This window comes from Pholcus phalangioides, unplaced genomic scaffold (assembly GCF_987345545.1).
Source record: "Pholcus phalangioides strain wild (caught in Gottingen) unplaced genomic scaffold, Ppha-v1.0 ptg000006l_1, whole genome shotgun sequence".
Lineage (NCBI taxonomy): Eukaryota > Metazoa > Arthropoda > Arachnida > Araneae > Pholcidae > Pholcus > Pholcus phalangioides.
The window spans coordinates 2,969,160-2,988,915 of record NW_028301599.1 but is presented as its reverse complement, the minus strand read 5'-3'; the positions used below and the strand labels follow the sequence as shown (position 1 = coordinate 2,988,915).

The 19,756-nt window shown below is 36.0% G+C and overlaps 1 pseudogene; it reads left to right on the top strand.

The window, feature by feature from the left end:
- Positions 1-455: 455 nt before the first annotated feature.
- Positions 456-574, top strand: LOC149085665 (5S ribosomal RNA; annotated as a pseudogene).
- The last annotated feature ends 19,182 nt before the right edge of the window (positions 575-19,756 follow it).

The following is a 19,756-nucleotide window of genomic DNA, read 5'->3' as shown; positions in this document are numbered from 1 at the left end:
GTAATAAAAACAAGTAAAAATCTAACAGTTCGAAAAGTATAGACGATACAGTTTTCACAGAAAAACAGGATTTTATGAAATGCCAAAAATTTTATTGCCAAAATAGTTACATTTATTCTCGACAGGTAGTGCTGAAGTCCCACATTTCGTTCTATCTGTTGATGAGAAATATAACTAATCTAGCAATGGAAAAATTATTGAAAAAATTTTGGTCTTTTCTTGTGACAAAACGTCAAGCTATATCACCCGCATACAATGAATGTTGTACAAAAAAGCCTTTTTTTTTGCAGTAAGTTAAATCCGGATTATTTTCTTAGTTAAGACCATTTTTTTGGTTTGTTATATCCACAGAACAATTGCATTTTTAATTGGAATTTCGGAAAAAGATGCTACAGAAAAGCATTTGAAAAATAACGTTAATTTAGGAGAAAGTAGATATATATGTATTACTACAAGCCAACGGCCATACTATGCTGAAAACAACGGTTCTCATCCGATCACCGAAGTTAAGTAGCATCGGGCGCGGTTAATACTTGGGAGGGTGATCACCCGGAAACACCGCGTGCTGTTGGCATCACTTTTTTTTGGCTCAAATGTGATCGCTGCGACCCAGCACTGTGAACGGGGACGTGTTAGATTATTCCCGCCGCACTTTTATGTATGATAGTAATTTTGTAACCTTGAATATATAATTGTATGAGCTCATGGTGATATTTGTTTCTAATATGTATTACCTTCATAGTAATGTTTGTTTCTAATATGTATTACCTTCATAGTAATGTTTGTTTCTAATATGTATTACCTTCATAGTAATGTTTGTTTCTAATAAGTATTACCTTCATAGTAATGTTTGTTTTTAATATGCATTACCTTCATAGTAATGTTTGTTTCTAATATGTATTGCCTTCATAGTGATGTTTATGTGCATTCCCAATAGTATAAAAAAGGGAAATTTTTGTTTTGTAAATAATGTATGCGCGTAATTCAAATGTGAATGTCAAGCTCTGTCAACGGAGGCTCTGTTTGATATTCCACATCGCAGTGCTGTCTCTGTAAGTATTCTGTGTGTGTGTATATTGCATATTCTGTAAAAGGAAATTGAAACAAAACTGCCCAGCACTGTGGACGGAGGCTTTGTTTCTTCGTTTTCCGTCACAGTGGAAGCGCTGTACATATATGTTGTATACATTTTGTATTTTGACCATTCTCGAATCTCTCTCACTTCAACATGCCATCTTCTTCTTTCTTGCCCACAAGTCTTTTCCACACTTCTTTTCGAAGATTTTGTAAAAATTTCAGGAAGCAACTGCTTTACTACATATGGCTTATTAAAATCACAGCATCAAGTACGGAAACAGTTTCTAACAGAACTAATGTAGGGGCGGATGATGGAGAACACACATTGGCAAGCAGGGATTTCATAAAAAAATTTCGGTAGCGCATTTCAACAATTTTGAGTGGTTCTCTTGGCCTATTGGTTTGTGAAACATTCGTAGTGTTTGTATAAAATTTTCCGTTCAGAGCATATTATATTACAATTTTCCTTTCCGTTTCCGCGTTTGCCAGGTTCCCTTTAATCCAGGTATTTTAATGTCAATTTTAGCATTGAAATAACGGGAGTAAGATATTTTTTCGTTTGAGGTTACCGCTTAATACAGGTTTTACTTTATAAGCGAACTTGACTGTACTAGAAAATATGCGAATTATACGGTCACTTTTGTAACATGGTACATTTTTGTAACGAAATCTCTCATGCTTATGCTGTTATCTATAGGGGGCCGTTCAAGTATTACGTAGGCAAAGTTTTAGCCATTTTTGACCTTCTCCCTTCCCCCTTGTCAGCAAAAGCCAGCAAAACTCTGACCCCCCTCCCCCCCCCCCTTGTCAGCAAAATTTCGTCATCAGCTCTGCCCCTCTGAATCCTAACGCATATTGGTGGGATCAGAGACGTAACAGGGGGGAGGGAGCATGGGGGGGGGGCTCGTGCCCACTCGTACAATCAAAACTTTATTTTTTTAATGCAAAAAAATTTTTTTTTTAATTGACAATCTGAAAGAAAATACCTTTATATGTTATTATAGTCAATTTCTGTTAATTTCAATGCTATTTGAAGGCTATGAACTCAAAATTTATCTTCAATAAATTCATTGCGACCCACCCTCTAAGTCATACAATGATAAATCGCATAAATGCCCTTGGCCCGCGGACCAAATATGGCCCCGGGGGGCTATCTGATGCGGCCTGCCCTCCTCAAACCAAATTTTGTAAAAAAAAAATGAACCAAGCGGCTCACCTACAGATCGCTTAAGTGTCCCGTGGTACAATTCCAGAATATTTAAGCGACCCGTGACACATTTTCAGATGTGAACAATGATCACATCAACACTTAAATGACTTGATGATCCCTTAAATAACCCGGGACACAGTTCGAGAACACTTAAGCGATCCGTGACACATTTAGAGATCCCTTGAGTGACATGTGACGTAGTTTTAGAGCATCTAAGTGGCCCCCAGTGCGGTTCTACATCACTCATGCTACCAGCGGCACATTCTCAGATTATTTAAGTGATCCGCGGCATATAATTACGGATCACTTGAGTGATGCGTGGCACAGTTCCAGATCACTTAAGCGGCCCGGACACATTTCCAGATCACTTAAGCGGCCCGGACACATTTCCAGATCACTTGGATCCACGAAAAATTTAGAGATCACTAAAGTGGCTGTGTAGGGCACTTATCAATAAGGGGGGGGGGGGAATGTTACTTCAAGTGTCCACAAACTATCGAAAGGTTTTTCTCTTTTTTGGCGCACCGAGTAAGATGCTGTTAAAAATATTTCATATTTTCATAAAGGGTGGGTGATGACGTGAGCAAAATTCAAACCCCCCTCCCCCCCTTGTCATCAAAAGTCAGCAAATCGGAAACCCTCTCCCTCCCGCCCCCATCGATGATGACGTAATTCTTGAACGGTCCCTAAAAAAACGAAAAGCAACATAAAATAGTGTTTCGGATCTGACGTATAGATGGCAGCAGTGTCAATAACATGCAATTTTCTCAGCGGCAATTGTAATGATCATAATAACCTCATTTTCTAGAGAAAAATACGGAAAATTGCTAATGGTCACCAGATAAATGATGGAAAATTCAAACAGAGTTGCCAGTCATTTGCTGAAATTGTTAAAATTTGTCAATTTTGGGAGCTGAATAGGCTGACCATTCTTCCTTGCGAAAAATACGGGATATCAGGATTCCAAATACGGGAAAATACAGGACATTGCCATTATGCCCAATAATTACCCCACGAGTAAGCAAAGTTACCAATTATCGCTAAAACTATTGGAAATCATCAATGGCGGGAAATGAAGCATCACTGCAAAATGCAATGAATTATAATCAATTCCTCGGCATAAAACATAAAACCGGAAAATATGTGCGAGGACTATTCCCATATCTGTAGTCGTAATTACCATAATTTAATTTATGAGTTGGGGAAGAAGATGTTTTAATCCTTGTTCTCAATAAGGAAGAAAATTCAAATTAGCTTTGTTGAAAATACATGAAAAAACGGGAAATATTTATAATAAACATGTCAAGATTGCCGAAATTACGTAAAAATACGGGACGTGTGGTCACGTAGGAAGAGACCCACAACTGCATGAAAAAAAACGAAAATTTGAGGAAAAAAAATTTTACGAGTTTTTCGCGTTAAAAAAAATTGACAAAAATGTGTGAGATGAATATATGTTTATTATCAGGGTGACCATACACCCCGTATTTCCCGGGACAGTCCCGGTATTTTTTATTTTTTTGGCCGTCCCGACTTTTTCGGAAAAGTGTCCCGGTTTCTCCCGTATTTCACACTAAGCCTACTTGAATATTTATTCTTTATTGAAGTCGAAGATTGAAATTATTTTTCAACTCAAATTATTTTATGATAGTTACAACTATATATGGGATATTAATCATTTATCAACCCCACATTTGCCTTGGTAAACGTTTTTTTTTCGTGGAATACATTTTAATCCACTGCGATTCGCAATAATGCATCATTTCCCACCATTGTGATTTTTCCGTAATTTCAACAATATTTGGCAACTTTGTTTGGTTTTGGTGTCGTTTATGGCGATAATTGGCGATGTCCCGTCTTTCTCTCGAGGAAATATGGTCAGTCTATTTATTATGGTCATAATTGTTATTTTTTATATAAGCTGGGAAAATTATTTTGATCCTTTATTTCAGTAAATAATAAAAATCCAAGTGTCACTTATATCATAAGGTTGCATTGCGATTGGCGGATGAAGGAATCCAACGATTCAGCTAGTTCGTTTGTTGACTATACGTCCCGTACTTTCACTTAATTGTGGCTGTACCAACCGACTTTCGAGCAAAAATGTTGAGCTATCTGACGTATGCCATAGGTGGAGATAGACTTGGAAGTCTGGGGGGTATGGTCATTATTGCTGGTGGGGGGGGGGCACGATGAGGATGATGATGTCAATTCATATATATGTCGAGACATCGCCAATTATCGCCAAAAAAGATGCCAAAACCGAACGAAGTTGCTAAATACTGCTGGAATTACGAAAAAACCACAATGGCGGGAAATGAAGAATTACAAGGGTGAATATACGTCCCGTATTTCCCGGGACAGTCCCGGTATTTTCTATTTTTCTGGCCGTCCTGACTAGTTGGCAAAAGTGTCCCGGTTTTGCAATTTGCAGTGGATTAAAATGAATTCCACGATAAAAAAACACGTTCACCAAGACAAATGTGGGAGATTAATATTCTTATTTAGTTGTAATTATCATATAATTCATGAGTTGAAAAATAATTTTAATCTTTGACTTCAATGAAGAATAAAAATTCAAGTAGACTTCGTGTAAAATACGGGAAAAACCGGGACACTTTTGCCAAGAAGTCGGGACGGCCGAAAATATAGAAAATACCGGGACTGTCCCTTGAAATACGGGACGTATGGTCACCCTAATCATGACCATATTTATCACTAATTATCACAAAAATTTGGTAAAGATGAATAAATGAAGGGGAGAGAATTTGTCAATTGTTGCTATATATATTCGTAGAATTTATTTTAATCAATCCACAATAAAATTTATGGTAGTGCTATATTGCCCATGCTTGGGGAAATTTGTCGGCGATCTGAGCAATAATTGACAACTTCTCTCACCCTAATTTATTCACCTTTACCAAATTTTTTTAATAATTAGTGATAAATATGGTCATGGTATAAGAAACTACTTAACATACATTGTCCACACAAACGGTTTCGTGCTGCCATCTGTCGACAACTATATTTGATGAAAGGAAGTTAGTTTTTATTTTGTGAATACAAGTATGTATGAATGTTTTTATTACTGTTAATTCTTATTTGTTTTTAAATTTGGGTATAGAAAATGGTAAATAATTATCATACACACTGAAATAACCCTAAAAATAAGTGTAGTTTCATTCGTTTCTCTTCAATTAAATTTTAAAATTAACTGGGTTCGCGCTTAATCTTTTTTGATCCGCTCTTAGGTGTCAACCTTCTCTTTTTTTCGGCCGCCAGGATAGGCCCCACGCACACACACACACACACAATCTTAATTTCTAAACTTTCTCAATATCCTAATTCACTGAATTCTTTCAAGGCCATATTATATGGCAGATCAGTAAAGGTAAGTTGTGGCCTCTTACAATCTTACAGGCATAAACGTGAAGGTCTGCCCCATCCGTTTACTCCGCTCGGTCAGGCTCTTATCGATTTTAAAGCCTTGAACAAGCTACCAAAACTCGATCTTGAACATGGCTATATAAGTCAGATATACCAGACGCAATCACCTACACATTATCCCTACAACATTCAACATAGGGCAGACGTATTTGACTTTGGCTTGACAAAAAAAACCTATTACACGGAGGCGCAATTGAGGTGCTCAGTGCTCTCGGATCTGACCATAATGCAGTACTATTCGAGTTTGACAGCGGTGTGTCTGTGTGTGTATAGCACTCATTTAATTTCATACATGCTTTGTACAGATTGGGCTAACGTCCGTATAACACTGCAAAATGAACTGGTCATCGACATCAACAGTTTGTCAAAAGAGAACATTGATATAGCAGCAAAAAAAAAAAAAAATTACTGAGGTACTTCAAATTGCCGTAAGTAATTCGGCTAGACATATTAAGTCTTTTAAAAATTATGGAATCCCCCGAGGAGTTGAATGGTAAAACTAACTTCAAAAATCAACTCCGAAGACGAGTACAGCGTACGAGAGATCCCAATCTCCGTAACATGCTGAACCGTACGTCCGGAGAAATAACAGAGACAGACTAAAGGAATATCACTCTCATAAGTGGAGTGATTTTCTTGACGAGGCTGATGTATCGGATGGGTCTGTGGGAATTAATTAGAATTTGTAAGCCCAGAGCCATCAACATTAACATAATACATGGTATAAATGATCTTGTATGCACTGATTAAGTCATTCGCTAACACACATCGCACACCGGCTAGAATAACGTCACAACTCAAAAATTCATGAATTTGGGTTAGCTCCATATCAAAAACAACAAGTTTTCTTTACAAGTCAGTAATATTGATATTGAGTAATATTGAAAATGTAACTTCATATGGTTTGCAAGAAGGCAACTCCAACCTACCTACTCGTCGGTCGCCTATATGCTCATTCTCCCAACATAATATCACAGGCTGAAATAACTTTCTTGCAAGTATGAGTACATATATACGATGTTCATTATTGTCTCAGAAATATATCTTATGCGCCTCCAAGTAACTCATGCGGTCAATCACATGCATGAACACCTTTTTCTTGGTCGCTCCCATGTTATCAGCACTACACATAAGAAGCATTACACAGAAACAAACTTCACGTTAGGTTCGCGGCACGTACATGCACATTCCAACGTGTACCAATTCGTTAGACGTTACGCAGAAGAATATGGACGAGGTGCATGTGCAGTTCAGTAGTATTACTCTCTCCCACGCTTGTACACTCTCTAGGTCCCTCATATGCTTACCGACCCCCCACCCCACCCCAAATGACGGCTAAAATTGGGTGTCTATATGGCAGACACCAATATTTCCAAGGGGCACATGACTAAAAGTATTTGAAAAACGCTGGTATATCGCATGCTCACACCTTCTCTCCAGGTCATTCTTTTGCCTCCCAATACCTTTACTGAAATCAGAAATGAAGATTTGCATAATTTATGATATATATATTTTTTAAATATTCAGTGACTCTAAACAAAAATATTAGTCTCACATATTTGCCGTGTTAAATTTTACCCCCCCCCCCAATGAAATGAATTTTAATTCAACTTACTTTGGCGCTTAATTTCTCACCGAGAGTAATTCTTGAGAAATAATCGGTGATTTCGATGACAATTCGCAGCATTTTTAGCAAGAATCAGCGATGGCCTGTATTTATGATTCCAATTTCCCGTGTTTTTCATCAAACAAATATGTCCACTCTAATCATAATGAAATAACTTCATATCAGTTGATTGCATGTGACAGAAATTTTTCATTAAAAAAAATTCCTTGAGACAAATCGATCGTATATAACGGCAAAGTTTCGTGGCATCTTCAATGCTGTTATAACTGAGTTCGACTGTATTAGAATACAGCACTACTTTTGTCCAGGGTGTGCAACTTTATTAAATAAGGGATCTTTTCCACAATAAATTTTAATATTTCTCCTAGGTATAAAAAAAAAAGATAAAAATTATTCGAGCCTTCACATCTCTCTTCATTAACTTTTTCCCATTCCTCCACATATTAATTTTAATACTTAACCTTAGAATAATCATTTGATCGCTTTTGTCGCCCCCATGGTCATTTTCTTCACACGAGGACCTCCAATTTATTGTTGGTTCCGAACGGCAGCCGTTTTGTTTAAACTCATCGAGAGGTTGGTGTGCTAGCCGTTTGATGTGGGGCTCCCTGCGGTAGCAATCTTTTTCTGTGGTCACGTCGCCGTTCCTGTTGTACTTCTGTGTCTAGGAAGTTTCTGGCAAGGACAAACTGGTTTTAGAATAATCGAATTACAAAGATAAAAGATGTGATATATGGTAGACATTTAATCAGAATTGCACAATATCGCCTGAGAGTAGTCAACCCACGGTTTACGAACAACAAAGTGATTTGGTTTACGAACTAATCATTATTTACGAACACGCAAAACGGCCTAAATGCTGAAGGAAACAAATTTCAGATGTCTGGAATTACGATTTTCTTTTCGCGACAGAATTTGATTGACGAATTATATTTCACATCAGAGTTACTCCGATGAATTCCCACCACAAATACGGCTCCTCTGACCTAGCCCATGGATCAGAGGAGCCGTATTTGGTGGCAGGAATTTTAATCCTTAATGAAACCCCGGAACTTTTCTCAAACTCCCAACCCTATATAGTCGGTAATCACCACAAAATTTGTTAATCTCGACAGCACCCAATTGTCCAGGAAAAATATGTAAAAATTATGTATGATTTTTTTTTTCTTTACTGACTCAAAATAAAGTGTTCCGGACTATGCCATGAAGCTGGTCTGAAAAGAGATCTCGGCAACGGGATAAGTCCAGTGGCAAAGTTATGGCGTTCATTCATTCAGCCCATAGATCAGCAGGCCATTTCAAACTTTAAGAAGCTCGGGGGAAAAATAACTTCTTCAAACATGTTTTGAAATAATATCTGATATAGAACTAACACATTTTTTCAGTAACTTCTGGAAACACTATTTTATCATCCTTAGGGTGGTATTCACCGACATGGTTTAAACTATAGCCACATTTTTTTGAGAAGACATCGAGACAGATTTTTAAATTCAGGTTTTTAACCAATCTATGTTTAATCTCTTATCCAAAAATTGTGATTACTGTTTAAAACATGTCGGTGAATACGGCTGTTAGTTGCATAGTTCTTATTCATAAAGCTTGGCAGCGAATGTCTTACAGAGAACCGTCAATTTGTCTTGGAGTATATTCTGTGACCAGATAGTGTTGCAAACGAAGATTATGAGGGCTTTCACACAGATCATAGATGATTCATATTCACGAAACCTGGCATTGTTTTCATTCCGTTTGCATTTCATTTCTTTCCAATTATTGTAAATTTTTTTTCATTTTTTCAGAGTTGGTAAGATGATAACCACTGGTTATGCACAGGAGCTGTTATAACAGTTGATTCTGTAAATCTTCGGAGTCCCAAAGAACGCATTAATTCATTTCACATTGATTGCTGCGGGAAAAACTATTTTGGTTTGTTAACGGATTTCAGGAGCGAATTAAGTTCGTAAACCGAGGATTGACTGCATATCATTTTCCCTGAAAAGAGTCATTTGGGGATTTGCAATTATTTCAAAGACGTGTTAATTAAAAGATATTTTAAATAAGAATGAAGAATAGATTAAATTTGCGAAGATAATAATTTCGTGAACCCACATTGGTATACCATTTACGCAAGAACAGAAATATTTCCACGTGCGAATATCAAAATTTCATCTTCTAATAATAATTATGATAAAATTTTTCAAACGAGTTTCCGCTCTTTTGGAATCAATTAACATCAAGTCCGTTCGCCTGGAAAAGTCTCTTTTAATATGGAGTCTTCTTTTTACCCTGGTTGATGCTTCATTAGGAAACATCGAATTAATGAGTGGAAATGACTCAGGTTGCTTTTCGCTGCGCCGTGTTTGAAATCCATGAGGGTGCCACGAGCGAGTGTAAAAAGGTTTTATGGAAATAAAATAATGATTGTGAGAAATAAATATAAGGATCACGCGTGAGATTTCATCCATCAAAGGGCATTTACATGAATTGTTCTCTGAAAGAGGTGGCATGTTCCATGATCACATTACCACATTACATTGATCTCGCTCTGTTTAAAATTAGATGATTTAGCACGCGGGGGACATCATCAGGATATTTGCAATGACTACTACCACAAGCGGATTTATGTTTTTGCCGTCTGGAGACTACACATATTTTGCCAACCCTTTTCCCATTCCATTCCTGTTTGACCACTTCGTTCTTCGAATTCACCGCTCTGGAAATCACCCGCTTCAAATACGCTTTTTGATCATTCCCATACTTGAACGCTTTCTTGGTCATCTTTTGGTCTTTCCCACGCTCGAACACACTCTCTATTTTATTATTTATTATATATTTATTATAGTTTATTAAGAAAGAAAGAGAACACAATATATATAAATACAGTAGTCTACTCAAGGGATCGCTTGATCCCTCTAGGTCATTCTATGCTCACTATTTAGATCGCTCTTTTGATCTCTCCATGTTCACACACTCTCTAGGATACGCTTTTGGTCACTCATTGATCTGATTGTACTCCAAGGAACTCTCTTGGTTATCGACATGCTTGCATACTCTTTGGACACTGGCATGCTTGCACATTCTTTGGTCACTCGCATGCGTGTTCACACTGTTTTGGGTCACTCACATGCTTGCACACTGTTTTGGGTCACTCACATACTTGCACACTGTTTTGGGTCACTCACATGCTTGCACACTGTTTTGGGTCACTCACATGCTTGCACACAGTTTTGGGTCACTCACATTCTTGCACACTGTTTTGGGTCACTCACATGCTTGCACACTGTTTTGGGCACTCACATGCTTGCACACTGTTTTGGGTCACTCACATGCTTGCACACTGTTTTGGGTCACTCACATGCTTGCACTTTTTCTAGGCCACTTTCGGTCATTTATATGCTACTAATGGCTACTAAACCAGATATGCATCTCTTCCCCTGCGGAACTTCTAACGAACTGGTACATGTTGGAATGTGTGTGTGTGTGTATAGGGGCCATTCAAGTATTACGTAATCAGATTTTTAGCCATTTTTGACCCCCCTTCCCCCGTCAGCAAAAGTCAGCAAAACACTGACCCCCCCCCCTCGACTGTCAGCAAAATTTCGTCAGCAGCTTAGAATATTTCATATCTTCAAAAAGGGTGGTTGATGACGTAAGCAACCTTCAACCCCCCCCCCCCCTGTCATCAAAAGTCAGCAAATCCGAATTTGCATTTTAGTGGAAAACATTAGCGCGTGTAATGCCTGCCAGCAGTTTATATTAAAATATTTTTAGTACAGGTAGAAAAAACCTCTAACACAGTTAGATGCAGAAAAATTCATCGTATTTGAAAATTGAAAAATACGAAAATGTATTTTTTGGGAAATTCAAGTGCACCAATATCTCTTTAATTTCCAATATCAATTTTTTCCAATATATAATTTCTCATTTCCCCTAAAAAGAGCCATTTTTGGAATGTATAATTAATACAAATGTATAACAATAACAAAGATATGTTTTGAATAGGTATCAAATAATTATCACATCTGAAGACAGCCATTTCGTGAACCCACATTTACACAAGATGAGAAATATTTCGACGAACAAATACGGGAATTTTACCTTATAATAATTGTTATGGTAATATTTTTCAAACGAGTTACCGCTCTTTTTTTTTTGGTCACTCCCGCGCTTGAACACTTTCTTGGGGATTTTTTTGGTAAATCTCTGTCTTGCTGGTTCTTTAACCTGATTTCTTGCTCTCTTGGTCATTCTCATTCTTATACACATTCTAGGTCACCACTATTTTAGTTTCTCCCATTCTCACACTCTCTAGGCTCAAATTACAAAGATAAAAGATGTAATATATATATGGGAACATTTCTCCCTCAGAATTACGCATTAACGCTTGGGAGTAATCATTTCCCCTGAAAAGAGCGATTTCGGGAATATATGTATAATTATATCAAGACCTGTTAATTGAAAGCTATTTCAAATAAGAATGAAAAATAGATTACATTTGAAGACAGTCATTTCGTGAACCCACATTGGTATACCATTTACGCAAGACGAGAAATATTTCCACGAGCGAAATTCAAACTTTTATCTTATAATAATAATTATGATAATATTTTTCGAACGAGTTTCCGCTCTTTTGGAATCAATTAACATCAAGTCCGTTCTCCTTGAAAAGTCTCTTTTAATATGGAGTCTTCTTTTTACCCTGGTTGATGTTTCATTAGGAAACATCGAATTAATTAGAGGAAACGACCAAAGTAACTTTTCTTCATTATTAGTTTCTTTTCTTTTCTTTTTTATAAATTACGGAGAAAAGTTCCATTGCCTGGCTTTCTTGTTTCGGGAAAAGGATTCCTTCAATTAGTTTTCGGAAGGTGTGTTCTCTTCGGGAGAAATCTTTTTGCCTTTTTAATTTTTCTTATTTTATATCATCCACAGCATCAGATTCCGACGGTGTCAAAAGTAGTTTTTTTTTTAATTAATGCTATAAACAGAAATCTGTTTCAACGTTAATTCTTATAAGATGTGCTATTTTTTCCCCCTCTTTAGTATTAAAGGAAATTAAAGATCACGAGAGAGACGGAAAAAAAGAACTTTATTTCATGTGATTTTTATAGGAAATGACTTTTAACTGGGATGCGCGGAAATGATGAATATTCAAAGTATCCGTAATATTTTTTTTAGGAATGCCTGCTAAAAGGATTAATAATTATGAATTTATTTGAATATGACTGTACTTTTTGTGCTTGGAAAAAGAAATTGTCAGATGACGGAGCGACTGGTTTTTTTAGGTGTATTTACTGACCTTAAAATCACTTTCGATATCGTTGATCAGAAATCACTGATATCGTATTCAGTGAAACCTCAATATAACGAAACTCGATATAACGACAAATTCCTGCACAACGATATTTTTTAAAATCTTGTTCGGAATCACCTATAGCAGGGGTTCTAAACCTATGGTTCGTAACCCGAACTTGGGTCGTAGTAACCCACTCACAACCCAGGAAAAATGCAGATTTAGAAATTAATGGAAAATTATTCTAGGTGAAAAATATTTTTATAATTAATAATAATTCCAAAATTAATGAAAATTCAGAATTTATGACTTATTATAATTTATGTATTATTGAAGGCTTGCAGTAATCTGGGTCCCCTGTTTGATTCAGGTGATAAGGCTCAGGCCCTGTTGGCCTACTTGTTAAGAAATCATGGACTTGTTTGACCTGGGTTCGAAAATCAAACGTTTTGTTATTTAATCAGAAATATATTTAAATAAGGAGTTAAATTTAAATTAAAAGTAGCCGATGAATCGTGAAGTCGATCATGTTATTGATTTTGGGCCGCGGCAGAAAAAGGTTAAGAATTCATGGGTATGTGAGAAACTTCTCTCGAAATAACGATATCCTTTGATAGGATAAACGCTGTGTAACGGTATTTTTTTATATTTCGTTCGAAATATTCTTCAGTATATTTTTGAACTCGTCACATATTTTAGTTCTTCCGAGGACGTGTAATAATTCGGTATTTGACGCCACCTGAACACCGAAAGCGTTGATGAAGTAGTCGGTTTTGCAGTTTTCTGTGTAAGACAGAAAAGTGTGCTGCTTGAAGCCAACTAAAACACACAAGGGCAACTTTCTTTTCTTTCAAACCGAGCACAACTCAGGTCTATCACCATCCATGGGTGATTTACTACCTAGTGAGCTGTGCTGGAAGTGTAACTGTGTGTGTGTGTGTGTGTGTACCTAACAGCTTTTGAGTGGGTATGTAGAGTTGTATTTCATTTCTTCAGTGCTACCATCTATATTTCAGAAGTGAAGTGAGTGAAAACAAGGGCAACTAAATTTCGTTTATCAACTAATGAATTAAAAATTTTTGCTGTGAAACAAATGTTCAAAAGCGCACTTTTTTTCTACTACCAACAATGCCGGTTTAGAAAAATATGCCAACAGCAGCATAAATTTGATGGAACGGGATAAAACGATAATCCCTTCACAACGAAATTTTTTCATGGCCAGAAGAATATTGTTATATCGAGGTTTCACTGAATTTAGGGTGCATGGGAGCGTCTCTTTATCCTGGAATAACTCGCGAACCATTGATCCTGGAAGCATACATCCAATTTGTAAAAGTACCAAATGACGTGTAGATCTTAGATACAGTCAAACTCGGCTATGACGACCTCGGTCGCAACGGAAACTCTGCTACAACGTCAAAAATTGGTAGTCTGGACTGTTTCTTCCGCTTTTTATGTTGTTTGCCCAAAAAATTCCAAAAATCACAGCTCATCACAAGCGAACGTTCGTCTATCCTTCGATTGATGCCTGTTGTAGAAAAAAATATTTCTTAAATGTTCGACATTCCGACTTGCTTCTTATTGATATGATCCATAGTAGCGATATTACTGTATTTCGTGATTTTCGACTTTTTCCTTTATAAAAATATACAGTTTTCCCAGTTTTTTTTAACGGTTTTGAATTATTTTTTACTAAAATACGGGATGAAACTAATTTGTATGATTTGTAAATTGTGTTTATAACGAATATGACTAAATATTCACCTTGCATGTTTGCTGCGTATTTTTTTTTTTAAAAATGTGTTTCAAATCACTATAAACTTCCTGCAACACCATATATCTCGCAAGGAGTCATTTACGAATTATTTGGCAATTTCGTCGACACAGTTGGCAATATTTTTTATCTCGTATTTATGATTTTCCGTATGTTTCTTGATCCAACACATGGTCTTCTTTATCCTATTTAAATAATATAACTTCATGCTCATTTCATTACATTTTTTGTTAAAAAAAATCCTCATAACGGCAAAAGTTCTCGCAAGCTTCGATGTCGTAAAAACCGTGTTTGACTGTACGTCATTCACACTGCGTATGCAGTATGCTTATGAAAGAAAAAAAAAAAAACTTCCTATTTGGTCACTGTCCCAGCATTGTTTCACCCCGAAAGAGTTCTTGACCTCATCGATGAGACCCTCCCCCAACCCCCCAAAAAACCCACGTTTTTATGTGCAATATTCGCCTAGATATTTAAATTCGAAAATCGCTGAGTACGAAAAAAAAAAAGAGAAGAAGCATAAACCAAGTTCATTTTTCACGCATGCTGTTCTTCCTTTCATTTTCAGTGATTTTTCAATTCAAATACCTAAATGAGAACTTAAAAAATACAGATTTTGCTTTTTTGTTGCTCTCAGGAGAGGCAGGGTGGCAACAACGTTCATAATTGTTTTTTAAGACAGTTTGACCAAATAATAAATTCGTTTTTATTTTAATTTTAATAGCTCTACGAATGATGCATCTCAGGTCTTACACGCTATTTGTATTCTTTTTCCCCAATTGGAAGCATGCCGCTAGGATAAACGGTTCACGAGTTATTTCAGGATGAAGGAACTTCCCTATGCGCTTTTTATATGTCTCAGGATACGAGTTTGAGGAGACAAATATTTTCAAAAAACCGGAATTATTATGAAGCAGTCATATTCGCAAAATGTTTCACGCTAAACTTTTTGGTTTTTGTATTTCGCATACCAAAAAAGTAATTTCTGAGGTTCTGAGACAAACAAAAAAATAGTAATCGGTATTTATGGCGCATGAAGTTTACACCGGTATGCAGCATGAAAATAAAGTATATCATTCATTAAATAAAAACATATCATTCATTAAATAAAAACATATCATTCATTAAATAAATAACATCATTCATTAAATAAATTACATCATTCATTAAATAAATAATACCATTCATTAAACATATATATAGAATAGCATAATCATTCATTAAATAAAAACATATCATTTATTATGGTATACTATCATATATATTTTTTCGTGCTGCACACAGGATCAAACCCAACAACCAAAGAATTATAACAAATGGTTTCGTTTTTAATCGATATGTGGCAGCAAGTGTCCCATCGCAACTCTTCTTTCCCCGTGTGTGTATAATAATATTTTTTCTTTTCTGTGGGTACATTAAAATAATTGTTTCGGTTGTTAGAAATACATCTTTTTTTTTTTTTGGACATTCGTTCCGATCGCCATTTCATGTAATCGCATCATAGCTATGAAATATTTTTTTTTGGTAGCGTCTTTTATAATTGCTTCAAATGATATACTTATATTTGCTGTAACTTCAATCTTGATGGATATGGAACTTGGAAATACACATTGTCCTCCGACATCCTTTGTCATGTGTACACAATGTTCGCCAATACGCTACTAGATGAGAAATTCACGCATTAAAATTATTCAATGTTACTCCCCCCCAAATTTCGCTGAGGGGTAAAATATCCCTTCAAATTTCACGTAAATGTTTTTAATAACTATTTCCCAGTTTTTTCCACAAAAATACCCCTTAAAAGTTTGGAGGAGAGAAGTTACTGTTCAAAATTACATTTTTGAAATAACACAACCATATTTAACGTTATCACGCGCATGCATGCATAGGAAGTTTTGAAAATTTCGTCCAATTACACTGTTTCATGCTCAATAAAATACTACGCACTTTTTGTCTCTCAGACTTCATTCATGACAGTTACGACAACTGTAAATAACTTACAAATTATTCAAATATCACAGTTGTGATGTCTTTTTTCATACATAAGATGAGATTATTTAAATTAAATTATATAAATGAAACAATTGTTTTGCATATAGTACATGAACTATAAAAAAAATTACTGCATTTATTTACATCTTATCAAACGGTATACTGTATATGTTTTATTATTAGCGTTGCTGGAACAATTGTGTTCCTTCCGACATAATGACTCGTTTAATCCACACATTTTTGTTGACGCATCAATTCCGTGATTGTGCGAGACAACGTCATTTCATATGACATTTATTGTTACGGTGTGGATTTTATACGTCTTGGCATTTCAATCAAGATAATGGTGTCGTTATGCACAATCCAAGTGGCCTGGATCATTTCTACGAAGCTTTTGTGTTAACAAAATTTTTCCACTCGTTCCGTTCTTCCGGCCGGTTTATAAAAAGAAATCTTCATTTATATACTGCGTACAGTGATACCTCGGTTAACGAAGAGTATTCGTTAACCGAGAATCACTGTCCGTTGGCCGAAATCTTCGTTACGTAAGCTGAAATGCGATTTTCCATAGGGTTCTACGGAAAATTGCTTGTTTCGTTTCAAATATGGCCCAAAATTTGAGGATAAGTTTTTTTTTAAACAAAAAGAGCACAATGAAAAAAGACAAAAACTTGACGGTAGACTGAAATGAACAGCTTTGAAATAGAATGCATGAGAATTTTAGAAAGCTGAGGCACTGAAGATCTTTTTATTTCACACTCTATAAACAACCAACACCAGCTTTAGTGTGTTCGTTATATCGAGGTCCGATATCAGAATTCATCGAATAGGAATAATTTACGGGAATGTTCCGAAAAATTCGTTAAATTAAAGCTCATTATATCCGGTTCAGACTGGCTCATATTAGTACGGCCATCATAATAATAAATCTTTTTAAGGCAATGTGACCGATTTATAATATTTACCTATACGAAATGGCGATTATGCATAATAATAGGCGAATGCGATGAATCTGCTACGATTTACCATGCTATCAACGATGCATGGAATAATGCGTAATCGTAGGTAGAAGTGATAAACTAGAGGAAATTTACCAAACTTATACGAAAATTATCGGCGATTATGCATAATAACCATTTATTATACATAATAACCGGAATTTTCATACTTATAGTAACAAATCGATGGATTCACATCGTTTTGGCAATGATTGGAGATTTTTCAGCAATATCAGTTACTATAAGTAGTTTCATTTGTGTATCTTTGACCATTTTTGAAAATGATTGGCGAATTTCTGTAATATCCCGTATTTTTCTCGAGGAAATATGGTCAGCTCATTATTTTATAAAAGCATATTTTTAGGTATTCATGGTATATTTTAATTTTTTTAGTACATTAATGCATGTTTTATGGAGCATATATATTCTATCGGATTTTAGGTCATAAAAATCCTAACCCTAGTCATAAGAATGCAGGAAATGAGAATTATTTCAGTCCTTGCATACGATTTGAACAGGGTGTTTAATTGGAAAGTTGATCAAGTGCTCGCGAGTACAAGCATCGAGCAATCTGTATGCTTCCTAGGAGCACTGTGGTTCCCGCGAGCAACAGGTTGAAGATGTCTGCTCTGGGATCAACGGTTCGTCAATGTGGGACTTTCCTTACTCCCCTGTATGTAGATTGCATAACATGTTATCTCATGTAGAATTCATGAAAAACGGAGCAGAATTTTTCTTCACCATTTCACATAATGAAACTAAATTTGGTCATGAGCCGTAATTTCTGTTGTTAATACTATTATATTTTATGTTTGCATGCGAGCATTTTGGTATCACAATAATGAATAAATAAACTATAAACAGACCCGCGTAATGACATAATAATTAATTGGTGCAAGTCCAAATATTCCTTAATAGATGGCAGAAAGAGTTTGCGCATAGATTGGCATATGCCCAAAAGTTCATTAAACACATAAAAAAAAAAAACACTTGGTCTCTAGTGGGATTACATTCCATCGTCCAATTTTACTTTCACTCGCACACAAATGATATCATTGTGCAGAAAGCACCACATGCGCGTGTAGAATTATACGGCACGCAATGCAATCAACCTGATTAAAGTCATCAGCAGCAGCACAGCAGAAAACATGCTGCTCGGAAAATACAACAAACAAGCTGAAGAGGATTGCCACGATGATGAGCTCTAGTAAAATTGCTGAATATCCATTCGACTGAGGCTAATGAGCTAGAAAGTTCTGCGTAGCTGTTGGGATTTTCAGGCACTCGGAAAATCCAGTCTAAGAACCCGTAAGAAAATGTTCATGTACGCGTTCGAATATAACAAGAACTATAACAACATCCATCATTATTTTGCAAATAAATAAGAGATGTATGTATATACCAGGTATAGATTTTGAATTTATTGGTTCATTTTAGCAGCATACTGCATCAAGAAAGAGGAAGCCCATGTATACTCGTTGAGGAATATATCCGACATATATATTTCCAGAATACCGCAGTATGTAATATTTTCGAAATTTTTATTATAAATGTGAATGAAAATTAATGGAAAGAAATGAAAATTTAAAATAAAAATTTTCTACATTTATAAGTAATAAAATTAAATATATGAAATTGATTTCGTGTCTGTGTGAGTGTATTTTCTCTTTACAAATCTACAATTTTAGATCGATCACCGCCAAAGTTTTCCATTTATACGCAGTGCGACCCGATTTGAACGATAGGCTACTTTAAAAGTTCGTCAGAGTAGGGCAAATGCCCGAAATGGGCGAAAAACTGCAGGCAACAACGGTTCCTGGGCCTCAACAATCACTTTCGGAATGTTTACTTTGGTAACGGTGGTTCTTTAGCCATGCGTTTCAGATATGTATATGCCGTTTGTTGTACACTTTAATGCTGCCAGTATAATAATTAATAGTCTATTCCTCATTTATAATGGTTTGTCACTTTTTCAATCCTCCCAGAAATTGAAGAAAACCCGGTCAGTGCCGGGTATTATCGATAGTTAATAGGTAAGAGGATTCAAATACAAATACAAAACAAATACAATACAAATAATACAAATACAAATACAACGCCACAACAGGCAAATTGCCCAACGAGGTGGCTGACTTAAGAACATCATGGATTCCCGAGCCCCTACCTACTACTGCTACACCACACATTCCGTTTTTCTGTATTCCTGTTTTTGATTCTCTCCCCCCCCCCATACAATGTACTTTTCTACTATATATGTTATGTAAATGTGATAAATAGGGTAGTATGTACACTCAAGAGCCAAAAAAAACAGGTTCCCCTGCCTAATATCGTGTAGGGGCCC